Source organism: Chelonia mydas, chromosome 9 (genome assembly GCF_015237465.2).
Source record: "Chelonia mydas isolate rCheMyd1 chromosome 9, rCheMyd1.pri.v2, whole genome shotgun sequence".
NCBI lineage: Eukaryota > Metazoa > Chordata > Testudines > Cheloniidae > Chelonia > Chelonia mydas.
In genome coordinates, this window is record NC_057855.1 from 17,224,261 (window position 1) to 17,246,498 (window position 22,238).

At 40.4% G+C, this 22,238-nt stretch overlaps 1 protein-coding gene across 5 annotated transcripts in view; it reads left to right on the forward strand.

Moving 5' to 3' along the window:
• Positions 1–22,238, forward strand: part of MECOM (MDS1 and EVI1 complex locus) — a 445,868-nt gene that overhangs the window by 358,639 nt on the left and 64,991 nt on the right. The window lies entirely within an intron of this gene.

Below are 22,238 nucleotides of genomic sequence, written 5' to 3' on the forward strand. Positions count from 1 at the left end.
TTTTTTAATTAGGACCTGACATGAACGTGCTTGCCCAACATGAGGGAATGTGCAAGTATTACAAAAATAAAAAAGAGAGAGTAGATGTGTTCCAGCTTTACTTCCAAACTTGACTGATCACTCTTGTCAAGCCTTATTAGCTTGCAATCTGCAAACAACATAAGAGACCCTTTGTAGGGTTAAATACATGGGTGCATACATACCTTTCCAAAAATACAGGATGATGTGGCTTAACCCTACTGATCTCAGTTCATGGGGAGATTCAGGAAGCCTGTTTGGCCTGTATGATAGAAGAGATTTATAAACGGAACTCTTTAGTTTGACTTCCGGGGTTGGAACAACTTATTTTGATGTTCAAGTTCAATTAATTTGTACCTCCAAGGGAAGCTCTAGATAGCTGGCCATCCCAGCTTAGCATCTCTAGCAAATTCCCTCCCCCATCAAGAGCTGGGACCATCTTCTATGTATGGTGGGTTGGTGGCCCATGACTGTCTTTCTGCTTCTTCTTCATGAGGCCAATTCCCCCCCGCCCCTAAATATTCACTCCCATTCTCCCAAGCAGGATGTTGTGGGAAATGACTGGTAAAGGCTGCTGCTTCCTAAACACCCTTGAAGGGGGTCTTAATGGAATGGCATACTCTCTAATGCAGTGGAAGCAGGCAAATACTCACAAGCCAGCTGCTACATTAAGACATTAAGGAAAAGTTAGCACCCCATTAATCTTAGCCCAGTAACCAGGGAACCAATGAGGACACCGTGGACACTGCATACTAAGGTTTCTGAGGCTTCTCGCCTAATTCTTGGTTGCTAGTGAGTCCCCAGGTGTTCTTAACAACTGAATTAAGGCTTTCAGTCCCTATCTTTCCCTGTCTCAGAGCAACAGCCAACTGGAAACAAGAGTGATTCCTCTATCTCACTACACAATAGGATGGAGAAATGGGCCCCTATCCTATTCCAGCAACCTGTAAAGGATTTGATGGCTTCAACAGATGTATTCCAGGAGGTTCCTTGAAGACCCTGTTGAAGGGGACTTTTCCATTTACTCCTCTCTCTCTGTCTCTTCAATATGTGGGTATTGTATCTTTTGCTCCTTACACAATAATAACAATATAAAGAAACCACATGGGCACAGTTGGTCCTATATAACTGTTTACTCACACTTACAAATAAGCCAGGCCTGCTGCTCTGCCTGGATTCTGGTGGCTTCTTAAACACAGAACATAGTTTGCACTGCTAGAGGGCTTACAAATTATTCCTGTGCACTATACTGTGGAAGAAGCCAATTGGCTCCAGGAGAAAGGAGAAAAGCAGGGCTGGTTCCAGGGATTCTGCTGTTGTGGTTAAACCTGCAAATACCTGTAGTCACCCAATTCAAAGCAATGACTGAAAGTTTTGCTGCCTTAGACATCTGCTTGTACAGCTTGTACGATAGATATAGCCATGTAAGAAAGAAGTGTCTCAGGCCACTGTGTTCCCCTGAAGATATCCATTGTGTTTTTCTGGGAGGGAGGGGTAGTCCAGCTGGGTTTGGCAGCTTCCCAGCTGTGCAAACAACCTTAGCCCCCATTCATAGAGTTTTCCTGAGTATACTATGGGCTGAGGTGATATGACTGTTTCACAGAACTCTTTGGAGGATGTTAGCAACAAGATGCATGTATTAGAATAGATTCTGTGGTGTCTTGGGGATTTCAATGCCACACTATTAAACCCATGAATAGCTAAGTATACTTTTCCTAATATATGACTTCATTGAACCAGTATCAAGATACCATCTTGTCCTTTGTGTTCAGGAGAGATGACATTTTCTTCGTTCTCATGAAACAGGCAGCACTGCCTCTGTTTCAGAATAAAATAGAACACAGGATTCAGTCTGTCTACTGCTGCCCCTCTCTGTTTACTGAGATAAACTTCTGATAATGGGTGAGCAGGAAGTTGGATTGGTTCAGGGAAACTGAAGGCTACTTTTTGGCCTCAGTGCTGAGCTCATGTTAGGTGTAATGTTTTGGAATATGATTTGAAAGGGGTTATCTTTGAGTACCAAATGTACGTTTTATGGAATGACACATTGGGTTTCTTTTCTTCTTCATGAGTGTTGCATAACTGGGAAAGAAATTTATGTCAATACTCATTTTTGTTCATTTTACCCATTGTGAAGTCTAAGCAAACATTTGGCGCTCTCTCTCTCTCTCTCTGTATAATAAATTAATAAAACTAAAAAAAGAACATATGCCAAGCAGAACTTTTATCATAAAAAAGGAGAAGTGCCAAAAATTCCATGAAATCCACTGGGGTCTTTCCTATTGGTATTGAGTGCATGTGAAAGGTGCTCATATGCCATGGTGAAAGATGGCAGTATAAAACCCCAAGACAGAAGGCAAGGTATCAGGAATGAAGGAATGGACAAAGTGATTCAATGAGGGGAAAGCCCTCAGTGGAATCAAACCATTTTTTAAGGTTTAAAAAGTTTGGTCAATGTATTTATTTTGCATTTTTGTGTTCACTTTCATACCCCGTTGCACTTTTTAGTGCTGGCTGGAATCCAAGCCAGAGTAACTATAGAAAAGCTGTTCTCACCACAGGGAAATAATATATTATGCTAATTCCAATGAAGGGATTTTTTTTAAACTGCTAATGTAGCCTTCAAGAGAGAAATGAAATGTGGAAATTTACATTCTTGCCAGATTACTAGCCCAATTCTGTATACCCAAGGGGCTTGGGTCAGACTCAGACAAGCATCCAAAATTTTGGGTGATCATCCAAACCTTATTTCTGAACCTTCTAAGGTTCACTCATGAGCAATCATAATGGAGTTAGTGGTAGCAGGATATGAATGTACAGCGTTTAAATTAAAAATTGGCAGCTCCTAGTTATTTCACAGCTAGAGTCCTTAACCAAATATCAACTCTCTTAACCAAAACAAAATAAAATAATGCCTTTACTTGGGCTGCAGCCATACCGCATTGTGTTGTGATCCTATGAGATCTCCTGAGCTGGGGTAGGCCAAGACAATATTTGGATGGGAGACCTCCAGGGAAAATATTGATACTACAGAAAATTGGCATTGGAGACTCAGAAGGTGGCACACTTTCCTCCGAGTGAATACTAAAAAAGGACCAAGCTTAGGTATAAGGAGTTGGTTTTTGGTTTAGATATAAAGTTCCTAAGTACCTTCTGATGGACTGGAGTGTTAATCCTGTGTGCTAACAAAAGTAATTACATTCTGACTCTCTACACTTTCCCTGTGATTCCAACTTGAAATGTTGTGCTTCACTTCCTGCTCTATCTCTTTGCTACATGCTGGCAAACAGTTGCTGTGCTATACCTCAGAACTTTTCATTGATGAAGGATATGATCTCTGGGTATAGTTTGTATATGAGTTTAAGTCTGTAAAGTGTGTTGGGATCCTTCTGGGTAAAATAAGTGGATGATCATCACTATTCATTAACTGGTTAATAAAATGGCCTGATTTAACTTGTACCTTCTTATGCCCTCCTGTTAACACTCTTCACTTCCAGTCATTTAGCATCATTTACCCCAGTTTTAGATTCAGACTTTTAAATTCCTATAATCTTCACACATTCTTTGTGCTTCCCATAAGCATCGTTGGGTACAACTGTCCGGATGGTGGGGAACTCCCGCCCTGAACTAGTCTGAAAGGCTAGTTCACTCTCTCCACTACTGTCCCTACTAACTTCTACAGTGTCCTCTATACGACATTAGCAGGCAACTAACTATCAGTCAACAGAGGGTCTGTTGGAAGGAGATGGTATTTACATAGGTACTCTTATGATCTTTTGGCCAAGGAACTGCTTTTGACTCCATGTTTAGACTGCACCTAGGACATTGGATGCTCTACCATAATGATAAATCATAACATTGTAAGCAGAGATCCCCATGGAAATAAATGCTTAAAACTAGATTGCATCATGTGGCTTTTGGTGATGCAAATTCAGGTGAGGAGCTTGATTACTCACTGTACCTTTACACCTATGTAAAGTGGATGTGAAATAACGTTCTTCTGATTTGGTTGCATTTTACAACCACTTTGTTCAGGCATAAATTGCAAGGGAATGGAGAATGAAGTCTGTGATCCATCCTATGTGGCTTCCATCAATATAATATTTGAGCATCTCACAATCTTTAATGTATTTATTCTTACAAAATTCATGTGAAGCAGAGAAATTCTGTTATTTCCATTTTACAAAAGGGGAATTGGGGCACAGAGAGGCCTGGTCTACACACAGATTTTATAGCACTATAATTATTTCATTTAGGGGTGTATTTTTTTTTTTTACCAAAATGGTTATACTGTTACAACGTCTAGTGTGGTTACACTAGTAAAATGGTGCTTTATATCAGAAGAGTTTATTCCCTTTCAGAAATAAGATAAGCACCTTTATACCAGTAAAACTGCATTCACATGGGGAGAGGGGAAATTGTATCACTTTAACTATACCAGTGTAGCTAAAGAAGTGGAATGGCTTTCATGTCTAGAGATGCCCTATATGACCTGCCCAAGGTCACACAGAAAGCGTGTAGTAGAGGAGGGAATTGAACCTTTCTCTTAACTACCGGATTATCACACCAACCACTGGACTATCATTCTTTCCTTCCTTAAATTGTAGGTCAGTCAGCCAGTGTGAGTCTAAAAGAGTCTAAGTTAGTGTCAGTTACTGCAGGTCAAATTAATCCCTGGTGTAACACCATTGAAAATACTATTCATCCATGGTAAAATTATATTGAAAACTTCAAGGGGGGAAGAAGGTGTAAATTACACCACTTTAGATCCACTTACTGACCTCTGAATTTGGTGTAGTAAGTCTGCACAAATGTAATGGAGAGCACACTTTTTGAATCTTCACATTTTAAACTGTCTCTGGATTCAAAATAATGACAATAAAAACCCCATATAAAATCTCTAAAATATATTTGGAAACTCTTTCAAAAAGTAGCCCTAAGCGTGGATTTTATAAATCTCTTCAGGTAGGGTGCATACCATGCTTTCTAGTTTGGGATATTTTGTTACATTAATTTTGCCAACCTTTCCTTCAATCTTGTGAATGCTCATGCTGTTCTTCCTGTATTCTTCTTCTGCTCTCCACAACCCAGGGCAGAAGCAATGACTTGCTGGCTGCCATGTCCTCTACTCACCAGTAACATGGATACACAGTCACAAATAGAGCTGAATGCATTTTGGGGCAAATTTACTATTTGCTGGAAAAAAATTTGCCCAGCTCAACAGATTTGTTTAGCAGCAATTTAATCTAGGCACTTTTTAAAATCTACAGTAGAAATCATCAGTAAAGTGCTAGCTTAAACACAGTTTATGCCACAGAGAAGTTAATGATTCACTTTTGCAAAGCAAATATATTAGATAATTGTAACTTGTTACTGTTGTATCAATTTCCCATCAAACCCACTATTTTTTGCTAACTGCCTATCATGTCCGTGTAAAATGAGCAATAGATTGTATATTGCTTTTTTCACTTCTCTCTTACTTTCTTTCCCATGCTGAAAGTGGAGAGTTCCCCAACCAAAATTAGTTACTCCCTGATCACTCAGGATTTTATCCTGGGTAGACTATAATTTTGTTTTTAAATGCATACTCACATCAAAAAGGGGAATGCATATGAGTCATAGAGGCAATGGTAAGAGTTAAATATGATGGGGAAAGAATATCCGCAACTTTCTCACTGAACTGCCTCACTAATTGAACTGTTAGCATTTTGGCAACCGATGGAGTGGAAGCCTTTAGTGGGGTCGCTGCCCAATATGTTCAGTAATTATTGCTGTAAACATCTTTGCTGAGAGGCCAAGGCCACAGAAATGTGTGGTACGTGGAACAGGAGGAGACTATTAATCTCCTGATGCCTACAAAGAAGGTTCTTGCAGGTCACAGTTGAAGTTAGTGTTGATATATATCAGGGAGTAGCCGTGTTAGTCTGTATCCACAAAAACAACAAGGAGTCCAGTGGTATCTTAAAGACTAACAGATTCAGCTGGGCATAAGTTTTTGCGGGCTAGAACCCACTTCATCGGATGCACTCCATGAATCAGATGAAGTGGTTCTAGCCCATGAAAGCTTATGCCCAAATAAATCTGTTAGTCTTTAAGGTGCCACCGGACTACTTGTCGTTTTTGTTGATATACGGTAGAACCTAGAACCGCAGTAGAATTCGTGTTAGACAGTGTGAGAATATATTATGGACTTACCTGGTACAGAGAAAAAAATTGAAAAGCATATTGTATATGGCTGTTGAAAACTGCAAGAAGAAAAAATGCTTTCCATCTCAAAACACATGGTGCTCTCTGGTCTTTTGAAAGCTTCTGTCTCAACATTAAAAACCACCATATTTTACTATGATTTCTGCCTTGGGCTTCAATCAACAAAGTTATAATTTCATTTACAACAAAACAAGCAGTGGCATATGGTTACTCGCCCTTCCTTCTTGCTGTCATTTGCTTTAAGTTCTTGAAAGGTCATAAAATAAGGAAATAAAAAAGTCATCCATGTATAGTTTTGTTAACTTTATCTTCTGAACATTAAACATTATGTGTCAAATTTCTTATGGTACATAAAATGTTTTGCCTTGCTGTATCATGTATACAGGACTTCAAAAAGTAAATGAGACAGCTCAGTAAATGTAATGGATGTGAAACAACAGTTCTTTAGATCTCTTGTATTTAGCATAGCATCTTTTAGTTCCTAGAGGTGCTTTTAACATGATATCTAAAGCTATTTATTCTTTCCATGGTGATAGAAAACTTAATTACAAAGTAAAGCCTGTCTTGCTACAGATTGTTTGACCCTCCTGGATTTTGTTTAGATTTAATTGACTCTTTTTTATTTTTTATTTTCACAGATTTATAAATCCTAATAATTTAGCTTTCAAAATACTGTGCTAGTCCTGTTCCCTCAAGCATATTCTATAAATACATGTAAAAATCATTATAAGTGTGTTCTGGTTTTTTTTTCTGATATTTTGCATAAAAACAAGTTTTCCTGTTTGCCTTAGCAATTCGCACGTTGTTTTTAACCACTCTGCTCCACCTCCTGTTACTGCAGGCCTCGGTGGTATTTTGTAAGGTGATTTCAATAGGGATACAAAGTATCGGATATAAAGGGCTGCACTGGAGATGGGTTTTATTCCAAGTAGCTGGTATGTTAAGCAGTGCTGAGGCCCTTACCAATTAAGAGCTTGCTCTAACCTACATTGATGTGCCTCCAGCGAGCTCTGATTTATACTGGTCTGAGTGAGATCAGAACCAGGCCCTAAAATGTGAACAAGGGGTCATAATCTGCCCTCATTTACTCATGTGCAACCTCATTGAAGTTAATGGGGTTTCTGTGATGAGATTGCAACCAATGGTATGTGCCATGGGATGTGTCTCCTCTTATCTGTCAGGCTGGCAGTCAACCCAGAGCTAGGATTTTTATGCCCAGTAGTCAGCTGTTCTCTCAGCTCTCGCTGGAGCAGTTGCAGTCGGCACTGTCTCTCTCAGGCACCATCTTGTTCTCATAGAACTCTGGAGCTTCCATGGAGAGAAGAAATCTAAAGATTCATCTAGGAAACCAGGGAGAAAAACTTCTGTGTATAGTGAGCCTGGCCTCTGTTCCATCTCCATATAGGCCATCATGGAGGGAAGCTTGATGGCATGGCCACAGGACAATGATTATTTGGATCCACTGGCCACAGTCCCATGTCCAGGGGGGTGAACAAGAGTTGTATCCTCTTTTGAGTCCAGTGGCTATGGAGTAGCCCTACATCCTAACCATGAGTTGGGAGTATGGACAGTTTCCTGGGGTTGTATGTGGAAGGACTTATGCATGATCTTAGCTAAAATCAGTATTACAGATTCTTAATCTTACTATTAAAGATATTTAGCACAGCAGCTTCCCTAAATTCTAGAAGTCAGTGAGTTCTAGACAGAAGATAAGTAGGGCCCCATTCTTCTGTCAGATATGCACACCCTGCTCCATTTGACATCACCAGTGTATGTGTGTATGTTTGAGCAGAATTGGGCAAATGTTTGGTGAGTAGAACAAAGACAGTAATCAAAAACAGAGTGCAACTTTTCTAACGGCAGAGTCTGGCAGTCCTGATAGGAATGCAAGGCTGGGGGAAGGAAGGAAGGAATGGGGAAGAGATTTGATAAATAAGATGATGTGAAACTGGAGTACTGCACAGATATGAAATCAATATGTATTGATTTATATATGTCATACAAACAACTAGCTGAAGAGATGCTTAGATTTAACATGTTGATTATGTAACAGTCAATAGAAATAACTTGAGGTTTGAAGAGTTATCACCTTGTGGCAGTTTGGTGCTGCAATCAAAGCTGGTTGCATTTTAGTGGGTTAGTTTTTGTTATTTATTTTACTATATTTAAAATGTGGCTAGTTGAGTTCTGGGCATATTTTAAAAAACCCAACCATTTAGTAGAATCAATATCTGACATAAAATATTCCTGCACACATCGAAACTTGGGGCCTGATCCTGAATTTACTCCTAAAAATGTACCTCTTTCTCATTAAGCTATTCCTCTCATCTTGAGTTACAAGCTTATCTGACTCAACAAAATAAGGCTGTTTTTACTAGCCTTCTAAATTGAGCAAACAGAGATCATTGCACTGTAATGTGTATCATGACTACTTGTATTACCAATATCAATTGCACTGAATAGTCTCAGACTCTATGACCTTTGACCATAGAATCCCTCTTTTGAAGTCAGGAACGCTAAGCTTCTATTACATTCCATTTATATCCCATTTATTTCTTAGGTATCTTGAATTGGTGGAGAGGCATCATATCAAAAAGAACAATTATTTACTAGTGTCTGTGGGGTTTGTGGCCCTTCCTTCCACCATCCACTTTCTCCCCTCTCGCTTATTAACCTTTGTCCTGTCTGAGGGAAGATGCTCTTAACATTCTGTATAGTGAGTTGCTATCATTAATATCTTCAGTGATATGATATCAACCTTTCCTGGGAAAGTAATTAATGCTTCCATTCAATTCTTATTCACCAGGGATTTGGCAGAGAAGAAGTGTACAAAAGGCACCATCACAACTATTTTAGATGCTTCATACCAATCAGTTACTTGTAAATATGTATATACAGTACATGGACAATTGTATTTTAAACCAGTACAGTGTTATCTTCCATCTTTGTATGTTGGCTGGATTGATGTGCATTTTCCATTTCTGGAAGTCTATGACTGGTTAGTCTTCTGGAGGTCTAAATAATATGTTTTGGGATGAAAATCTCATGTTCACTAACCGAATATACACATGGTAAAAAGAAAGACAAAAACCTCTTTCAGTTTCCTGTGTTAAAGTAGATATACTTTCCGGTCCAAGATAATCTAGATCTGGGCTTATTATTTTGGTTTTCAATAAAAAAGAATAATTTAGAATAAATTTATCCTGAGATTTTAATAAGCATGGAACCCTTATAATAGTCAAGTCATATTGTTTAAGGTCAAAAGAAACCACCATCATCTGGTCTGATCTCCCATAAATCAGAGGCTACCAACACCATCCAGCAGCCACGTACTAAAATCAACAACTGAAGTTAGACCAGCGTATAATAACCCACAGGTGACTAATAGGAGAGAGGTGCACCAATGCCCAAGGTAAAAGATTAAGTGAGATAAACCCAAATAAGTGACCCAGACCCCACGCTGCAGAGGAAGGTGGAAAACACCCAAGGACCCTGCCAATCTGACCTAGAGGAAAAAAAATTCCTGACCCCACCTATGGTGATCTGTTAGACCCCAAGCATGTGAGCAAGAACCAGCCAGCCAAGAACCTGAGAGAAACAATGCTCAGTGCCACCTCAGAACAGTGACCCACGCTGTCCACTGCCTCTCTCCAGCTGTGGCTATCTCTGATGCTTCAGAGGAAGGAGACCAACCCCCTCCACCCCCGCCCAGAATACATTGGGACTGAGGTGGGGAATCCCTTTCTGACCCCTGCAGACTGGAGCCCTGAAGCAGGAGCTTTTAGGAGCATGAGATATAAACCAGAAGAGAGCCCCTGGGCTGCTGAGCCCTGCCCCCTAGCATCACAAGCAACCCTGCCGTACAGTGCCACTCATCAATTGATCTAGCTCTCTTTTAAAACTAATTAAGTTGTTTGCCCTTTATCCCACACCATCTGGGAAAAAGAAAAGGGTACTGCCAACTCTCCTGTTTGCAGCTCGGACACTAGTCCCCCCAGTAGGGGAATCCCTCTGGCTTTGATGTGTATTCAGTATGGGGCAAGTCATTTTCATCAGCAAACATTTGAAGGGAGAGGGAGACAAAGCGGGGCAGGGGGGGGAGAAATGACTCTCAAGTGATAGGGGAAAGTTGATCATTGGGGAATCTAGCCCTTCCCTACAACTTTACACCTGGAGAATGACTCAGGGCAACAGGTTCCCTCCAAAAAGGAGACGGTACTGCAATTAAAACACATGGGGAACACATCCAAACCTGAACAATTTTTTAATTGATATTTGTTAACTACATAGAAAATGTGAGAAATTTGAGACTGGATATCAGTAATTACATTGGTTCAGTAATTAAAGAGAGAAGCATAGACAATGAGGAATTTTGGGTCCATTTTCACAAATTAGACAGGAAAGCGGGAAAAGTGAGGGCTTTTATATCGACAGTTGCTAATAGGTAAAGAGGTAATATTTAAGTGAACTTCTTATCAATATTTTATAAATAGAAAAAGAGCAATATTTGCAAGGATTTTATATTAATATCCAAGAATTTGAGGAAAGGGCAAAATCTGAGCAGATTTATGTTAATATATTAGAATTAGAGAGACAGGGAGAAATCTCAGGGCTTATTAAATTAGTAATAGATAACTAGAGAGACAGTGGGACAAAATTTTAGGGTATTTTATGTCTTTGGGAATTGGGGAGAAAATGGGTCCAAAACTAAATATTGGATAATATGAGAGAAAAGCACCAAGATCTGAGGGATATTCAACAATTAGAGGGGAAAGTGGGAAAGTCTGAAAGGGTTGTACGGTAAACAAATAGAAAGTAATGGTCACCCCATCACCACTGCCATTCACATGGGCAGCAGGGAGCCCTTTGAGAAGCAGCGTTAAGAGGGCAAGGAAGGGGGATGGAGTGAAAGGGCTTCCTGGCCGCAGGGAAGGGGCAGCAGCCAGAGATGGAAAGATGAGGGGAGCTGTGTTGGGCCGGGGGAGGGAGGCAACAGCTGGAAATGAGTAACCTGGGGCTGGGCAGTCTCCACTGGGGATGCTTGCTCCTCACGTCCCTTTCATGGCCTGTTGCTGGCAGAGAATGGCCACCCTGTCCCCATCCCAGAAGCAGCCATGCCTCAGTACTCTCCTAAATTGTACCCACTAATCTCTTTCCCATTTGGGGAATGACTCAGGGAAACAATTTCCCAACTAAACAAGGACAATTTGCTTCAGGTAAAATGAATGGGAAAACACTCCAGATCTGAGGAGATTTTAAATTGACATTTGAGAATTCTAGAGAAAATAGCTCAAAGTCTGAAGAGGATAATAGATAAAATGTTAATAATTTGAGAGAAGAGAAGGGAAATCCATGTTGTATAGAACTGCTGAATATATTAAAGACAATGGAAAGAAGATGGACAGTTCTTATAGACCGTATCACTACAGTTGATAGGCAAATCATTTCTCTTATGCTGATGGCTGTTTAGAGCTTCTGTCACATGCTGCCAGTTGGAAGATTTTTCTATCTTTGGTTCACCTCCAAAGATCTCACAAGCATTACTTTGGGAAAGTGTGAAAAATACCTGGCATCTACTAAAAGTTTTTCATAGTTTTCGAAACTTCTACTGGCCCAATCCAGACCTTGCTCAAGTTTGCAGTTACTCTGTGCTATGCATTTGATCCAATATGTTACATCTCCAGCTTTAAAGCTAATGCCATCTTTTATTTTATTCTTTCTTGTGACTGCCTTATCACATTCTCTGACGATTTTCTTGTTGTTCATAAATATATGAAAGGCAACCTTGTCAGCTGGTGTAGCTCCATTGACTTCAGTATCAATGACTTCAGTTTACACCAGATGAGGATATGACCCAAAGTGATCACAAATCACAAATTTCATGCAGGTGTAAATCCAAGAAGGGAGGCAGGCATTAAGAAGGGAGAGAATATCCAGAAATGCATACACAATATTAACAACATTGAATCTTAAATCAATATACATGGATCATACAGTCTCTGGAATTATTAGTAGCTCAAAGATATCTGTTCTTGTTAGGATATATAATATATTCGTCTCAGTTTGCCCAGATACGTTCAGAAGGTTACACAACTGCCTGGGCATATAATAAAGGGGCACTGCTCTATGCCTTGCCAGGTTTCTGGTCATTCATATAGGGTTAGAAAGGTCAGTGTTCTATTTTCAGCATCCCCCCTTATGGGAATTGTGATCAATCTTATGTTTCACACTTGCATTATTGCGAGCTGACTCCTAGCAACAAGCCTTGACATAATGAACTCTGTTTCACATTTCTGTTGCAAATGTAGAACTCGGAGTTTTACATATCCTCCCCCAGAGTGTTTCTGTAGGAGGAGTTCCATTTTCTGTACCAATCAGGGCAATATGCTTATGTTTAAAAGTTCTGTTCTGAAGCGTCTACTTTTCATTTCCTAAGCTAAAATATTTCCCTAAGCTAAAATGGTGGTGAAGGATAATTCATCTTTCAGATCAGCCATGTCAAAACAAGCATAATTATTCTAACTGGCAGAGATCAGGTGGACTCTCTCTATTACGGCAGTAAGAAGCAGTGGATGTTTGGTAGATGGCAGAAAGAAGTTTCTATATATTATAGTCCTAGGAGAAAAACCTTCTCTAACGTCCTCTCCTCCCTCTTTCCTTCCTCACAATGATTACTTTCTCCAAGTTATAAAGAGCATTGCACTAGGTTCAGTTCCCAGTTCTGTCACAGACATCTTGCATGACCTCGATCAAGTTACTTAATCTCTTTCAGTCTCTTTCCCCGTCTGTAAAATGGGTATAACAATATTTCCTTTGTCTTGTCTGTTTACCTTGTAAGCTGTTTAGGGCAGAGACTGGCACTTATACACAGTAGAGTCCCAATTGTGGTTGGAGCATCCAGGTACCACTGTAATATATATAACACTAATAGTAATATGACTGTTTATGCCAGTGGTGAATTTAGTCTATCTTAAGCTTAGCTAAATTATATGTGAAAGTGGATATGTAATGGTTGCTATACTCACTTAAATTCTGCAAGTCATTTTTCATCTGTTCAACTCATTGTATAGATTGACATGTGCCTACTATTCTGCCACTTCCTCTCACCCTCTTCACATGCTCACACGCCTACATTCTTTTTTTTTTTTAATCAGTAGGGTGCTAAATTACCAGGTTGGAAATTTCTTCAGGAAATAAGGGATGCATGCCAGAACACAAGTGCCTTCAGGGATCTAAGTCTTGGGGGTAGGGGGGGTGGGGGGAACCTTCATTTCCAAGTTTATAGGTAATACAGTATTCTTTTTTCCAAGTCGGAAAATGTTCAGCTTACTTGCAGTAAGGGCATGCTGATGTCCTTGGCTATTTTTGTTAAATACCCATAACAATCAACATGTACATTTTATGTGTGAATTTATTTTGACAATTATGGTCAAAAATATTCTACTTGCTCACTCATCCACTGTTTTTATGGGTGAATAAAAGATCTTTGTTTTTTAATCATTTCTTCTCATAATAAAAGAGAGGTGTTTGTGAGAAACATTCACAACAATTTTGCAAGACTGGGTGAAATCCTGCCTCCCTTGAAGGCCAGAGCAAAACTTCAGTGGGGTCAGGATTTCACCCTTTGTGACTAGATGTGGCCTATCTTCGGTTGCATCCTCTCTGTCTGCAATGCTCTTCTCTTGGGCACTTCATGTAGGTCTCATAGGGCAAGAATTTCAAAATTAATCATGCACAGTTATTCACAAGCGACTAACATATGCAGGGAAGCACTCAATATGAACACACAAATCAGATGTTTGTGCATGCACATGGCTAGTTAGGCACCTAACTGGTCATGTGTTCAGCCAAGTAGCTGATTTCCATACAGAAGTTAGACATATGCAAATAGTTTTTCGTGCTTAAATTTGAAAAGCTGATCCATAATACGGTACCTGTTGTCCAAATGTTTCATTACTTACTCAGTTGATGTGAGTTTGCTTGAGTAGAGTGCAAGATTCAGCCCTATATGTTCTCTCATTGGCTAAATAAATTAGCATCCTAAAACTCTATACTTGTCTACTAAGCATGACTTGAACTGTCGATAGGATTTTAACCTATTTATAGTTTCATAACAAGCCTGTAACAAATAATTCCACATTTCATAACCAAATGTAAATAATATTTAGCACTACTGTCAGAGCTTACTGTCATGGCAGTAATTCTGGAGGCAGTGTCAAACATTAACCTGCCTTTAGTGAGGTTCCTCTTCAATTGTAGGCAAGTGCCTTTCAATAGAACGAGGATTAATCATAGCTTTTAGAGCGCTTTCAGGAAAAGATTGTATAGTTTGTATATGTTCCCAGAGATGATGAGTTAGTTCATCTGGAACAACATTAGTTAATCAAGTTTTGTGGCTTATTCGCAAATCAAAATCCAGTAATTTCATATACCATCTGACTTAATGTCCATTTAGTTCACCTTTTAGACAACTCTGATAGATTATCATAATGAATCAATATATAGGTGAAATAAAATGGTAACTAAGCCTCCTTTTAGTCAGGTTTTTTTTTTTTGGCATTGCAATCTATTGCTACAGTTGGATAAGTTGTTACTGTGTGTATTTTTCCTATAAAAATCTGTATCTAGCATTTTTTTTAAACTTCAATTAGAACCATCCAAACATTGTACGTTTGAAATGGTAAATACAAACCTGAAAAATTTAAAATGAGTGTTTGACTTTTTATTGGGTGATAAATTGCTTCTTTGCCTTATAAAGTCCACAGGTGTTTATGTCTATTATTGTAAGCTTAGTTAAAAACTCAGCTTTAACAGGAATGCTTTGGCAAGAGCCAGTCATTCCTAAAATTGATTGAAGAAATAGGATTTCTTGTTATACATCATTTTAATTTTTGTAGGTTAGGTTCTGCTTATTAACCCTTCTAATCCATTTCAGCCTAATAGTCTAGCAAGATTGTTTTCCCTTTACCAGTTGATCTCCATTTGTTTTAAAGGGATGTTTTGCTTTGCAAATTGAGTTTGGTTTGGAATGTTGTAAATGCTGTTCAGTCATAAAATAGCCCCTGTCAGATCACATAATATCCCCACTACTGAGCTTTAGGGGTTGATCCTGCAAGCTTTCTGCATACTGAACTCCCGTTGAAGTCATTGGGGGTTCTGAGAATAGAGAGCTTTCAAAATAGGCATTAAGAAATTTACAGACTTTAATCAAAATTGATTAAAATTAAAAGATTTGTAATTAAAAATTAAAAGAGGGTAGTTGGGAAATGGAGGGTTAGTAAGTCCCTGCTGGATCATGATACACATGTCTATGGGGGAAGTCTACAGAGTCCATTTATTAGGCTTTCCATTTCCAGGCTGAGAAATGCTTTCCACTGGAGTTTCTAGGGCAGCTCTGAGTCAGGAGAGCCTCTATTAGAATAGCTTCTGCAAGAACCGTGTTGTCCAAAGCAAGTAAGGAGCTACGGGATCAGGTGGAAAACCCTGGCCATTCTACAGGTCCCCATTCCCAATATGTGATCAATGGGTTTGGGGGGTATAAAACACCAACTTCTCCCATAGGGTGAGGAGGAAGGAAGGAAATGATATGAGCACAATAGCAAAGTTTCCATTGCTGTTTGTGAGTTAGTCCCACATCTGGCTGTAAATAGATATAGTAGTGCCACAGATTTGTGCAGTACTAGGTTTCTAGCCAGGGGCTTTAGCTAATGCTAACAAACTAGAAAGCATTTTTGGTAAATAAAGGACCTTCCCCATTGAGGATGAAGCTCAAGCTTTTCATTCCAGGGGTGGTTGGGGGTTGTAATAGCCCCTGCAGGCTTCAGAACCCATTGAAAGAGTTGTGGAATTAGTGAAGATTGGAGTTTCCTAGGTTCTCCAGAATTCTCAGCTTTCTTTCAAAATGTGGGAAGAAGAAACATGAATGTAAACATGCTGTAAAAAATATAACTTCTGGGTGGGTAGGAGCCTAGCATTCAAATCAGTCAGTCAGTGTGTTAAAATACAGCTTGGTCTGTCTCCGCTATGTGTTAAAATGCATTGGTTAGCTAACTCTGATTTTTAAATCACCTTTCACCTTAGTCTATGCATGCCCTTAGATTGTAAACTCTTTAGGACAGGGATTGTCTCTTGCTTTGGGTACCTACAATACATAGTATATTGAGGTCCCAATCTGGGTTAGAGGCTTCTATGTTCTACTGTAATAAAAATAATGAAGAATAATAATAGCATCATCATCGTTACATGGGCCCAGATCACCATCTCCTGCAGGAAAACCTGTGAGAAGGTTTGGGGGTGGGAAATTCCATGAGGTTTTGCTCATAGTTTCCTTTGAATTTTTCTGTAAGGAAGTGATCCTCCCCACCTGTGGAATAAGCAAGACATTATACCTTAAATCCCACCGGACCTATTACCCCCTCCCACAGGGCAATTCTATGGTTATCTGCTAGAGACCATTGCTATCTGCACAGAGGCCCTGTGCATCTCCACTGCTTTCTGCCCTAATCTGCTCTCCTCTTGTTCCCTTTCAGCATGCCTTTTGTTGACCTGTGCTGTCAGGGCTACCCAATAACTGCCCAGTATTCCCTTACAGTGAGGAGGAGCTCATTCATGCTACACCCAGGTAGCATTAATGCCTGTGGAGATTCCCCATGGGGTTGAAATACCCTCAGCCGCACTCCCAGCCTGTCTCACCATGTAAGGATCCTGGACCCTATAAGCAGCCCCATTACACAATCTGGGAGGAAGGAAGAATGGTGCTATATGGGTGATTGTCCTCCCTCCCTTTCACATGGGCAGGACAAATCCACACACTCCTCTGGGGTTACAATCAAGCTGGGGGTCTTTCCATTTTGTGCTGAGGGTGTATCAAAAGAACTGCACTTATTCTTGTTCCTTCCCTCTTGGTGAAAATGTCAAAAATGCCACCGGCATTGTTCCTTGGAATGAAAAACACATGTCTGATGAACAATAATGCTCTTATACCTGTACCTTCATGCATTATGGTCCACTCTTGGTTGACTTTCAGCCCAAGATATAAAAGTTTCTGGGCCAAATTCTGGCACTGAGCCTGCCAGAAAACTCACTGCCATCAATCACCCTCTAGTCAGAAAACTTGCTTCCATCAGTCAATTTTGATTGCCCACAAAACCCATGGAGAAGCTGTTCTGCTAGTTCTTTGACAGGAGACACTAAACAGTGTGGCAAGATGAAGCTGAGGGATCTATAGATCTCTGCACCTATGCCCCCTGACCCAGCAATAGTGCTAGGTACACACAGATCTTCTGCATATTATGTTTGTTTACATAATTACAGATAAAGCCAGTGGGTTTGATTCTGATCTCACTTGCACCGGTGTTGCACTGGTGTAAGAGAGACCAGAATCAATTTCAGTAGGCAGAAAGATGGAAGTGGGCTATTATTTGTGTTGTGGTTTAATAAGAAAGGACTGAAACACAGAAATACTTCAGTTTGTGCTCAGTTTACTTTTGCTCTCTATATAGCCCACCTCTGTGGTTGTCTGTCTTGTTGGTTACCTTGGAAACACATACAGGAGAAAATTTGATTGGAGGAGCACTAAAAGTTGTGGGTGAAGTTTTGAATGGTGCCAATGATTATGACTGATGTCCAAAACAGGAGAGGTCTGCAAAAGACTGGGGTTGTTTTTAGTTGTTTTTATTTATTTTCTTTTAAAAAACAAGAAAAAAGAGGGTCAAGAATGAGAGGGTCAACCTTAGATTTGGGAATGAAGTAGTTTGTTATTTTGAAGAGTGAATTTTAGAAGGAGAGAAAAAGTAGAACAGTTCTGCTGAGCAATCAGTTAGCTGTAAACTGTCAGTGATACTAAAAAATAAATTGGTTCACTATTGTGAACAAGATAGTGATGTCAAAAATGCAGATATACAGTTGTTTATACCATCACTGTTGGTAATGTTACAGAATTTATGTTCTGAAATAACTTCCAATTACATGTTCTTGGTGTGGGTATATATGTGCTAATATTTGTATAGCTATCTATGTGTGTGTGTATAATCGATCCATATACATAGTGTGTATTTGTGGGTGTATATATATACATACACACACATATATTTAGCATATGTATTTAATAAACACACGCTATCATGAAGGTATTATATAAATAGGATAGATGAACATAAATAGGCACATTCTCTCTCTGTATGTAGATAGAGAGATATATGTGTGCATATATATTTGTGTGTTTGTGTGTCTAAAATTCCATAGTTACAAAAGTAGGCTTAACCTCATTTATAATGTAATGCCTTTGATCTGTATTACCAAATTACCAGCTATACTTTTCAATCTGCTGTGTACACATTACACACATTTTTGTGGGGAATTTGCATTCATTTATTAGAAGACCCACCCTTATTTTTTACATAAAGTGTCATTTTGAGGTAAGAAAGTGCGTATTTGCAGACTTTCTGATCGCCCTATGGATTCTTTTGACCAATTGATTTCCCCCCTTTCATTTTTTTTCGCAGTAAATTTAACAGCTGAGTATTCTTGGTTCGGAGCAATAACAGTGGGAACTGTATGTATCTGCAGGAGGTCGAGGTTAGAACTCGGAATTGTGCTGAACATCTGTTTAAAGAGGGGGGGGACATGAAGGCGTGAGTTTGTAGCATAACTCCGCAGATAATGCTGGGAGCGGCGGATCGTGGGATTGGGCTATCCACGCGCTACTAGAGTCTCTCAGCGCAGAAATAGGACTGCCCCATTTCGAAACAAATTTTAAAATTAACTTAATATATTCTAATCAAAGAGAGGAGATAAAATGCAGTCACTGTTCGCAGCGAAGCCTCCTACAAAGGACCGTGTCCAACGCTCTACCTGAAACGGATCGGAGCCCCACGGCGTGGCCAAACGGTGATTACAGTTTTATAGTTTAATTAAGAAGGGCAGCAGCAGTCGGGAAATGGTCAGCCGGGGGAAACCCTCCGCTCCGATGGTCTCCAGCACATGGGATTCCCGGACAATAATGGGGTGCTAATTCCGAAAGCCCACACCGCCGTCCCGCAAAGACAAGGGGGGCGTGTAGGAAATCAACCCTCCAGCAGTCCTGGCGAAGCCAGACTGACCCCAGCAAATGAAAATAATCAAAAGTAATTAGAAGCGTGCTGGACTACTCCTCGGAGATCTGTGCGAGAGAATAAACATGCCGGAGCCCTCCGAGCCACGGCAAAGGCCCCATGTCTGAGCTGTTAGGTGCCCTGACCCTGTCCACATAAAGACGTGATTTATGAAGTGCAGGGCACAGCAGCAGGACTTCTGTCTTCTCCAGAAGAACCAAATCACTGAGGTGGAGATTAACATGCTTCCAGACGGGCCCATTTCCAGACCAAGGGGAATTTTTTATTTACATTTTTTTTACCTTTAATTTCCTCCTCCTCCTCCCCTCCCCCCTCTCTTTTTAAACAGCCTTTTTGGCGGGGGGGACAGAACCCAGAGAAGTGCGAGGGTAGCCAGGGCAGCGACAGAAGCGGAGAGATTGGGAAGAGCTGCAATTGACTAGGAAAAGTCTGTTTAACCCGGTACCCCGGGATGTGTTTGATTTGACTCAAGAAAGATCTGGTAAAGATCTGGCTTTTAGTATATACTAAGAGCATTGATTTTTTTTTTTAAAGCATCTGTCAATATCTATAACATAAGGCAAAGGGAATTAGCATGCAGCTGAATCGTGTCAATGTTTCTAGTTTATTTCACTGTTTTTGTGGCTTGTTTGCCCTGCATCACAGAGCATTAGGGTATGTTAGAGGGTTTTTATTTTTTATTTTAGTACTCTTGTTCCAGTATTTTAAAAGCTACCACAGTGTTAGTAGTCAGGATGCTCCAGGATGTGTTTAGTCATCTTGAGAAATAGAACATTAAGCCCCACTTACCATCTGTGGTTAAGGAGTGACTTGCTCTATAAATTAACAGCTAATCTTCAGATTAAGATGAACATGTTATTGAACATTTATGGTATTTAAGAAACTCCCAGCCACTTGTCTGATTTTTTTTCCCCTTCAGTATTGTCCTCTGCAGAGTGTTTGTCCGCAGGAAGCCTATTAAAAGTGGACAGTGCAGTTATTTCATCTGGCTTTGGCTGGGCTGCTTTTCTTTGCTTTAATGATGTGTTGGAATGCACCATGCCCATAGGGTCTCCATTAGGAGAACTTTTACTTCTGGGGCGACCATGAAGTTAAAGGCTTAAAAGAGGCATCAGTTTACAGCCTGGTGGGAATAGCTAGCAGACTGGAGTACTAACTCCGTACTGCCTCCTCTAATATGGGGTCTTATTTTAATAAACAATTGCGAAAGGGAGGCAGATCCAGTGGCAATCGCTGAGTCTCTTGAAGAACGTACAAACCCTCTAAACTGGAAGAGGAAGAGAGAAGGGGCCAGAGACGCATTTGGCCCCCTTTCAAAACAGGAAGAAAGCACAGTAACATCTTCTTATGTGATCAGCTAGCGGGAGATCTTTACACGTATCAGACATTTCTCAGTCACCACAAGGCTGCTTTCTCCCACGCTCCTTTAAACCTCTTACCAAGAAAATGAAAAAGCCCCTCCTATGCCAGGGGCAAAATCTGTAGGAGAAACCCTCTTTCTCCTCTTCAGCCCCACGTCGAAAAAAGTTTACATACTATTTTTGTAGACATTGTTCTCTCGTGCCTGGGGAGACGGGAATATTAATGCTTCGATCTGTCCTAAAACATACGAAATAAAACCAGGTTTTAAGATGATAGTAAAACCATTATTTTTAATAGCCCATTTCAAGTGTGGAGCTAAAACAAACAGGCATGTTCCCCATTATTGCTAGCAGAGAGCAGCTTAAGTGGGGGACTACTGCAAATAGATTTCTGCCGAAAAATACCAGGGGGAGAAGAAAGCTACTAGGGAGTGCGGTTTGTGGTGGGTGTGTCTGTTGCAGAAATCTCCTGATCGAAAGTGATCATAGTTTGGCCACATACAGAATCCACAGCAGTTGTGGTGGGTGGGTAACCTCTGGTGTACTGGCTGGTTCTCCTGGCGTTATTCTGGGGGGATCCGCTCTGCATATACAGGGCACTATCTTCATTCAGGTGAGGAACTCTCGTTACAAATTATTAGTGCTTCCCAGCGAATATGATTTGATAACCCAGGATGACTTTCCGAAGTAGAGTCACACCAACAGCTGATTAATAGCCTGGTCCTTCATCGTCATCAATAATAATAATGCTTAATAAATAACAGGGGTTTAGGACCAGGAGCTAAAAACCCGGGGAATAAGACCACAGAGTATTAACAGGAGAATGGATGCAACAGCTCAGGCTCTGCCCTCTCTGTATTTACTGCAGTGATGCTGCCCCTTGTAAAACTGATTCTGGGAGCAGCACTCAGCTCACACCTTCTAGCAGCAGCCACCGCCTTGGCTCCTGCTCCTTAAAGGAAAGTACCCGAGAGACAGTGGCTGCCGCTGAGTTCTTAAATCTTTGCACTGAGCAGAAATTCAGCTGGCTACGCCATCTACTGGCCACTGGCTGCAAGCTTCTGACAAATCACCCACCCTCCTCAATACCATATATGCATGGCATGGGGTGTGTGTGAGTATAGATATATATATAGATATATATATAAGCCCTTTCCATGAAATCCTAATTTAGCCAGGACCTGCTACTGATACCAAAAGACCTTTTGTTTATCCACCAACATTTCCTCCTTTTCAGAGAGGCTTTGTTAAAGGGAGGGGGCTACGGCTTGATATCAGAACCTCTGATCAGGCCTATGGGCTCGAGCAATCAGTTTCCCAGATTACTTGTATTTAATACACAATGCATCATAAAACAAATCCCTCATCCTGACAGGAAGAAAATAGAACAGCTCATAGCTCGAGCTGGTCCAATTTATGGCTAAATTAAAAAAAAGAAAAAGAAGGCTCCAACAATGGACAAGTTGAGGGAGGGCAGGAAATCAATGGGTCAGCAAACCGGGAACTCAGTGAGGTTCTCAAGCGCCGGACTCTGGGAATC